Consider the following 9,161-nt stretch of genomic DNA (forward strand, 5'->3'; position numbering starts at 1 on the left):
GCAACAATGTAGGGAAACAAAGGGATTTGATTCAGTGCAGTGGGGTGATACAACCTGGCCAAAATTAGGAGATGAGAAAAAAAAAGCCAGAAAGTTATGAAAAAAGGCACAATTATAAAAATTACTGTGAATTGAGCAAGAAGGCACTGGAAGGACATATTATTGGGCAATAATCACACCATTCAGGCTGTGCTGAAAGAATTCAAGCTGAAGCTTATTTCCCAGTAACAAACTGTAAAGTAGAGTTACAATGTGAATACATACTCCACACAATATGTTACCAGGATTGTTAAAACTATTGTGTAGGTTGGGATCCTGATTTTGCTTCCACTAATATCACCGCAGTGCAACTGGAAATCTCCATGGAGTTACTGCTTTGCTTATTTACAATCCTGTGGGATCATACTGTACCTTAAAAGGCAAAGCCATTCTCAGTATTCTTTTTATGTTTCCAAAGTACTTGTTCAGTTACAAAAAATGTTTCCCTTAACGATTTTAAAGGTCCCCATTTTTCATTTCCATCAGCCTCAATGTGTAAAAGGCTACTTTCCCAAATCAGCATCTCAGCATTCAGTTTACATAAGCACATGGAGCTGTGCAAGCACTAGGTGACAGAAAACCATGTGGTAATAATTCCTACTAGAGTGATAATCTTTAGATGTTCAGTAGACCAAACTTTGGACCATGGTACTCTTACTACGTTATGTACACAGAGCCAGATGCTCTGACTGCACTAAGGTGGACTTGCCTATCATGAAACTATTGGCCCACTTTAATGAAGCTGCTGGCGCCTGATGAGATACCTTTGTTTTACCTCTGCAGAGGGGAATGACAACTGTGCAGTTGCCAATCTATGGGTTTAAAGTCTGTTGTCCAAGTGAAGAAAGATTTCTGAAGTCAGAGGACAACGCTGAGGGTAAAAACAGTAGCTTGCAGGAGAGACAGATTACTAAAACCATAGCTTTCCTGCAAACAGCAAGCACCTCCTTGATCCCGTGTGAAGAGTCCCTCCTTCCCAGTGTAAACACTGGGAGCCTGAAAAGGCTGCACAGCTCTTGGAGCCCACCAGCTGCAAACGTATTTCCAATTCTGTAGAATTGGAAAAAAAAAATTCTTCATCTTCTTCTGCATTAGGAAGCCATTTTTTGTTTTGAAATCCTGGTAGACACTTGATACAGTTAATTTCTCCATCCTTTACAGTAGTTCCACACAGATCGCTGTAGCCTGAGGGCTGTCATTACTGTTAGGGCTTACAGAAGGGGAAAGAAAGACCAAATTCATTATTCATTTGTACTGAAGGGAGAGGAAATGAATCCAGAGAGACAGTGGTCATAAGCAGAACCTGGTTTTCCCGATTCTCAGTATATCCACCGGGCTATTATGCCTTTGGCATGTGCCAGGGGTAAGAGCTGCATTAAGTACACGTGTCTGACCAATAAGCTGTGCAGCTCTTGCCCATCTCCTGGGGCAGAGCAGCTCCACTACTGCTTTGGAGCAGAGACTGCAAAGCAAGAGCTAAAGCTGGAGCCCTTGACTGCCTGTTTGGGAGAATATCCCAGAGCAGTAAGTGATGGAAAAGGACTGTCATGTCCTTAGCCAGAACTGGATACAGCTGTAATGGTGATACAGAGAGAGCAGCATTTTCTTCAGCTCATGACCCAGAGTGTGTGCTCCTTAGTTTCTCCTGTAAATCCATTGCTGCTAACTGCTGCATTAAATAGACACATGACCCCAGTATTTTTAGTTCATCTTTTCCTGGACTCTTGCTTGACTATTACTATAAATTAGGAAAATGAGAAAGGATTGTATTATCTCTGGAAGTGCCCTTGTTCTGCAGACCTCTCACCTGGTGTTAGTAGCAGCTTCAGCTTTCAATTAGCCTACTCCTGTGATTTGCAGTTTTTTGTTTTGTTTTGTTTTGTTTTGTTTTTCTTAACATTCACTTAGGACAAAAGCATGGTCAGTGTGATAGGTTTATGGGTGATGTACTTTAGCAGCACTGCTAGCCAAATCTTTATCCTATGTTACTTCCTTAGGAAGATGTTTATTTGATCCCACAAAGGCATGGGTAGAGACTTCTGGGGAGCATCACAGTTATCAGAAAATGTCCAAGAATGGCTTCTGTGGAGAAGGTCTCCATGCTCCACTGGAAGATCATTTCACCCAGAGCTGGAGAAAGTACAACTCCCAGGATGCTGTGGAGAATGGATGCACTCTGGAGAGTGGTTTACATCCTGTAAAATAAAGGAGGAGAGAGAAGTCTGAAAATCAAAAAAGCTTGAAAGAGCTTTGGGTATGGGAAAGACATCCTTATATTTTGTTGCAGAGAAATGAGTGCCAGACACTCCAGTTTGCACATGCTGCTCTCCAATAGAGCTTGAAACTTTCTGATCCAAGACATCAGCCTGCACAATGTTGTAGGAACTGGTAGAGTTCCTGGTCTTCCTATTGGTTTGGCAAGATCAAGTCAGGAATTCATCACTGACTTGCTTATTGAAAAATGGGTTAAGCTTCACAATTGCTGGCCTAGAAAAGGTAAAAGCATTGTATAGAAATTCCTTTGCATGGAAAGTACTAGATAAAATAGCTCATGTAACTACCAGAGGTCTAGGATCTGATGCCCATGGAGAGAGTAAGACAGAGAGTGAGTCAGTTTCCATCCCATTTACTGAAAGAATATCACAGTTCTCACTAGGGTAGATTATTTTCAGTGGCATTCATTGTTAATGGGAAGCTACCCCTTCAGCTTCCAGAACATTGGCTTCTATGCCCAGTCACATAATTATAGGTTTTGCAGTAAATTAGAAGGCTTCTGAACTTACTCTGTAGCCATACTTCACCAGGACATAACACCTAACAGTCAGTTTATGTATAACTCATTTTATTTATAGTTCTGCATAGGTAGCAAGAGAATAATATTACAGCTGAGATCTACTCTGTGTCTCAGGAAACAATATTCTCATGATAATGTTCTGACTTAAAGGAAATATTTGGAGATGGATTCTTTCCCTGGATGAATTGTGCTGTGGAGACTCCTTAGCCATCACATTTGCATCGTTTTTCTGTTTGGGATATTACCAGTCTGTTGGGTTGGCATTAAATTTCTGTTTATGAGGAAAGAGAATCAAACAAAAACAACCCCTGAACTGCCATTGAAACACCTCTCTTCAGCTTGATTTCAACCCAAAAAGTATAAATACTGATATTCATATTTGAGTACAGATATATGTCTGTGCATTTGTTGGGACTGAGCTTTTAAAAAAACTCTGTCAGTAGCCATCTGATACATAAATGGCTTTGTTTACAGCAAAATGTTGGCATAAATAAATAGGAATATTGAACCAGAATAATTGCCTTTAGCAGCCAGCGCTGTAAATCATACACAAGCTGTCATCATGAGTTGAAACACGTCTGCATATTTAGTACCATGTTTAGCTTGCCTAATCAGAACAATATGTAAACCGTTAGAGCACATGAGAGCTTGCCAAGCCAAAAATTATTTACAAGTTGCATTTTGTGTTTCTGGAAATTTTCAACAGAGAGAAAAGAAGAAGAGGAGAGGAGAGGAGAGGAGAGGAGAGGAGAGGAGAGGAGAGGAGAGGAGAGGAGAGGAGAGGAGAGGAGAGGAGAGGAGAGGAGAGGAGAGGAGAGGAGAGGAGAGGAGAGGAGAGGAGAGGAGAGGAGAGGAGAGGAGAGGAGAGGAGAGGGGAAGGGGAAGGGGAAGGGGAAGGGGAAGGGGAAGGGGAAGGGGAAGGGGAAGGGGAAGGGGACGGGGAAGGGGACGGGGAAGGGGAAGGGGAAGGGGAAGGGGAAGGGGAAGGAAAACATTTCTATGTTAAGTGAGGAAAAATACAGTTGTCATAGTAATGAAGCAAACATTAAATGTTTTCCTTAATAATACAATAGTGTGGGCCAGATCCCCATTTGATATAAATCACAACAGTCAGTAAGGTTGTACAGATTTATACCAGCTATAATTCTGCCTGTTAAAATTTTACTTTCTGTTAAATTCAGAGGAATATAAACAAATAATTTAGAGCCACATGTATTTTTCAGCTTGATTCCATTTGCCAGACTACAGTGCCTTAATAATATGTATTCTCACCCTAGCAGTCTTTTCAGCCTGTAGGTAGGTATAGACTTTAAAGAGTACGTATGCTGGAGCAAATTCTCCACTGGGTAGATTGGATGCTTGATATGAGTTGTTGCTACTTTGTTATATATTTCCAAGTTACAAGAAACAATAAAGTTGTTTATTATTATTATTATTATTATTATTATTATTATTATTATTATTATTATTATTATTATTGTTGTTGTTGTTGTTGTTATTATTGTTGTTGTTGTTGTTATTATTGTTATTATTGTTATTATTGTTATTATTATTATTATTTAATTGAAGGCAACAAGGAAGCAAAGGTTACCCAAGTTCTCATCAAGTTTTGTGCCTCTCTATATAGCCCTCAGGTGTCCCCTTGAACACCGTCCCTGACAATTTTTTAGGATTGTATAGATTTACATGGATTCTCCTTGCATTGCTGTTGGTGAAAACACTTTCTGTATAGGAAAATTCCTCCAGCACATTGAGATTGCATCCTTAACACTACTGGGGGACAGTGATGAGGAATGAGTCTGCCATGACCAGTAATGCCTGAGGCAAAGTGCTTCTACAGCAGTTTCTGATAAGCCTTCAGATTCTGTCTCAAAGACCTTATTTGCTGCCTGTACCAACAGAAGGATATAGTCATTGGGGCAGTCAAGGTCTATTCTGCCAACAATTGTGGAGCACCACCATCATCAAAGCAGTGCAGAGAAAATGAACAGGAGGAGTCCACAGTGCCTGCTCTGACTATGCACCCACTGCTCATCAGGGAGAGCCAAGATCATCAAATCCAGATTGACAGGGTGAATGACATGCACCAGCTTGGCTTTAGGAGAAGAAGCACCCATTCATCTGTACAGCCATGCAGGCTGATGGGAGGAAAGTGACTTTGGGGGATTCAGGTTGGTTTGCCTACTGTTGAAGCTCAGAGACAAGTGCAAGGGAGTTGAAGCTATCCCTCTGCTCCCTCTGTTCCCTCTGCTATCTGCTGGTATAAGGATCAGACATTCATCACTATAAAAAATAATATAATCAAGAATACAATTTTCACTGCTATGTCACCTAAAGAAAATTTCAACAACCACTCTCAGTTTCATCTGATAAATTTTCATCTATTTTTATAGAGAGCATTGTAGCACAGACTCCTGTGTTAAGTATTTGCTGTTTACAAATCAGATTTCCTTTTGTTTATCAGCATGCTATTCCAGCAGAGGATCCTTGGTAAATACCTAATTGCTTTGTAGGCCACACACTATTTGATCGTGGTGGTCTATGAAGAACAATAAAAGTAGAGTTATAATAGCCTTCTTTAAATCATGCTTGGCACTTGACCATGAACATGCATGTATTCTGAGGTTTCCACTTATTAAAAATCCAGCACTTTTTATTGAGCAAATTAATGGTTCAAAATCACAATGAAATACCACTATTATAGCTGATCTTACCTAGAAAAATATGGCACTAAACCTAATGAGAATGAACTGTTCTCTCTCTCTTTTACATATGCTGCCGACATCCATATGTGGCGTTACAAAAACTGTCTTTGGCCTTTTTAGAAAAATCTTAATGTGTATTTAAATGAAAACATAAGTGGGCTACAATCCTCCAAAGTACTTTATTCAATTAACTCTTTTTTTTTCTTTCCTCAGTAGAAAGATTTGAATTATTTTATATTGTTTTGCTCCCTGAAAGTCTCTAGTGTGATTATGATGATGATGCCATTTGTGCCACTCTGGGTACATTTATGTCGTATTTTTCGTTTATAACTACTTGATTCAGATTTTTATGATGAAACCATTAGGAGTCCAGTCCTGTAAAAAAAGGCTTAGACCCAGATCCTGGAAACACACATATACATGTGCTTAAGTTGACTGCTGAAAGTAGTGCTGATAGTTAAGTTAAGCATGGCTGTAACTCTAGTACTGTGACTTTCTCTGTTTCACTAGTCCTGCAATGGGACAAAGTAGCACAAAAAACTGAGATAAGGCATACTCTGTAGATACAAGGAGAAAGTTTTCTCTTAGATTAAACTATAGGATATTAGGTCAAATTCAGCTGATCTTAAGAAAAATTGGAAGCAAATTGTTTCAGCTGTTATTCTGTCAAATAAAGGAAGGATATAGAAATGGTGTGATATGAGGAGCCTTCTTTAGTTTATGAAAACAAAAAATATTTTTAAATGAAATTTTGCACGTCATTAGTCTTTAAAATGCAGAGAAGTGTTGAGGGCTATTTTGAAAATGCCAGATAACTAATATTTTTTCTAACTGGTCATTTATACACATGTACACCCACAACCTAATTTTAAAAATAATAAATTTCATAACTGTTCACAGATCGCTCTGTATGTGCAGCAGCCAAATAGAAGTGAAATGCTGAAACAGATTTAATGGAGCAGTTGTTATAGTCTATTGGGGTTAAAAATCTCCTGCCTACAAGAATTTAAATATGCATTTAAATAATAGCCCATAATAATTCCTATGCTGTATAGGTGAAATAGAGTAGTTGATAGTAGAAAGTCAGACAAGTTATCATAAAGATGTTTGGAGTACCCCACAGAATGCAGGTTCATAGGATAGAGAATAATGCCATGGACAGCAGTAGCCCTTAGGTACTCAGGCTGTCCATTTGGCTTGATGAGAGGCCAGATTTTGAGGTACTCATTCACATTCCTTTGTTGTTACTCATTCACGCAGTGAGTCCTATTAAAACCTGAGGGACTCCTTGGGTGAATAGCATTTCTTTCCTGTGGGCAATTTGACTCCAAGAAAGTGAGATGTAGTAACATTGCACTGTCCAGCTGTGTTAAAGTCTTTTGGCAAACTGGCATGTACTTTTGGAAAATAAAGCACATTGAAAGGCATCCACTCCAGTGCACCACTTCCAAATTTGCACATGTTTTATCATGTCCGTTTGTCTAAGAGACTATCTTTCTTTAGTGGGACAAATGTACCAAAAAGAGGATATAATACTTGATGACATTTTGGGACAAAGTAAAAACATTGAATATTAGCAGTCCTATTTCTCATATTTTCTCCTCTTTTGTATATTATTTAGTGACATTTATGAACTTCTATCTGTTTTCTATATTCATATGTTCAACTCCTGAGCTTGCTAATGAACACTCGCATAAACATCTCCTTGATTACAAAGACACGAGTCATAACAGCAGTTATTCACGAGCTTAAACTCATGAAGAACCATGCCTGTAGGATTACTGTCTTAATTTCATTTCCTTTTTTTGTTGTTTGTTTAATATTTAAAATTGATTTCAGTAGTTTTTGTCATTATGATTAAATGCAGGTGAGGAGAAACATTTTTGGATACTTATCTTCCTTTCATCTTTATTAAAGTTTTTCTTTTATTGAACTGGAAAAATATTAAACTTTTCACCTTAGACAGCAGGTTGAAGTATGACAGTGTAATCCAGATGGGAAACACAGGAAGACTTGGATAAAAGAAAATGAACTGCAAAGGGGCTCAAGCTGATGAAGTTGACAATGCTGTAATACTACCTTCGATTCAGTCTCAAGCTGTTTGTTTTTGCAATGAACACAAGTTTCCATTATAACATTTGCCTGTATGAAAAACTATGGCAAGACTTTGGTTTCCATGGTGACAATTCTCATTTTCATACATATTTATCATTAAAAAGCAGGAAGCCACCCTTTTCTAACTGAGAATGTTACTTTTAGCACTTAATAATTGAAGCCAAACCTGATTTATTTTTTATGTCAGGGTGTCTTACACACATTCCTCTATCAGTGAAAACTCATGTAGTATTACAATCATTTTCTTGTAAGTAGTTTATTCCATACATACTTCAAGAAAACATTACTATGTTTTAAACCTGGAGAGAAGCCATCCTTTCGTCCCCACATTTTCAGTTGGCACCACAGGGTATCAGGGCTTAGCTTTCAAACTATTCCAGAGCACACACTGCTCTATACACAAAGCTTTCAGCTTCATTAATATGACATGCAGGAGACACAACATTTCTGATTCTTGCCAGTGACCAGAGAATACTTGGAAGAGTAAAGTATTTTATGAAATTACCTTTTTGGAAACAGAAATGTTCTATCTTTACATCGGCCAGCAGTCTTTTGCATCTACACAGCAGCTTTGCTATTTATTCCTTTCCCCCAACAGAACTGAAACTAATAAATAAACTAGGATGACGACTATGTCAGTTTGCCCATTCTTCAAATCCATACTTCAGCTGGCAGTTTGCTAGCATTTCTCAAGTGAAAAAAAATTTAGAAGCTCAAACCTAAACAATTTTTCTATTCTCAGGATCCCAAGCTGATGCCTTTTATTAGCAGAGCTTTGAATTGTGGAGGGAAGATACCCTGGTAAAATGTGTTGTCTAATTAGGTTTGAATTTTAAAGCACCAAAGATATGTGACATAATTAAACATACAAATGCTACTTGAACTTAAACAATTCTGACAGAAGTTTAGGTAACATCTAGATGATGCACCAGGCATCTGGTGATGAGTATGGGATAAAAATGTAAGTATTTTATAACATAATATCTAGGAGTCATTACAGCATTACTTAAAATCCAATCATTATTGCAAGTGCAATGCAATCAGAAATATGTGGATTAAAAAAATCCTTAGAAGGAGTTGTTGCATGTGAAAAATCATGGACATTTCCTTCACTTTTTTCTCTCTAGCTTAAATGCAATCATTGCATCTGGTTGGCAATGTTGAGCTGAGCAATGATTTAGCTGCCACTAGCACAGGATTTGGAATGTGCATTGTAAGGGTTCCCTGCTGTGATGGGAAGGCCACAGCCAGCACAACAGATTCTCCAACCAAAGGCCTGTTTCACCATCTTGCATCAGCTCCTTCAGACCTCTCAGAACTGGAGATATATGTGGAAGAGCAGAAAGTAGCAAAGCAGTGCTGACATGTTTGTTTTGCATAGATGGAACTGTGCTCCCTGTGTGGAAGTGAACAGAGATGAGACATACTTGTCTTTCTCCTCAAACATCTCCTTCAGTCTGTAGAATAGTTTCATTTAATTTTTTTTTTTTGTCTTTGGATTTTTTTGG

The sequence above is a fragment of the Anas platyrhynchos genome, chromosome 1 (genome assembly GCF_047663525.1).
Source record: "Anas platyrhynchos isolate ZD024472 breed Pekin duck chromosome 1, IASCAAS_PekinDuck_T2T, whole genome shotgun sequence".
NCBI lineage: Eukaryota > Metazoa > Chordata > Aves > Anseriformes > Anatidae > Anas > Anas platyrhynchos.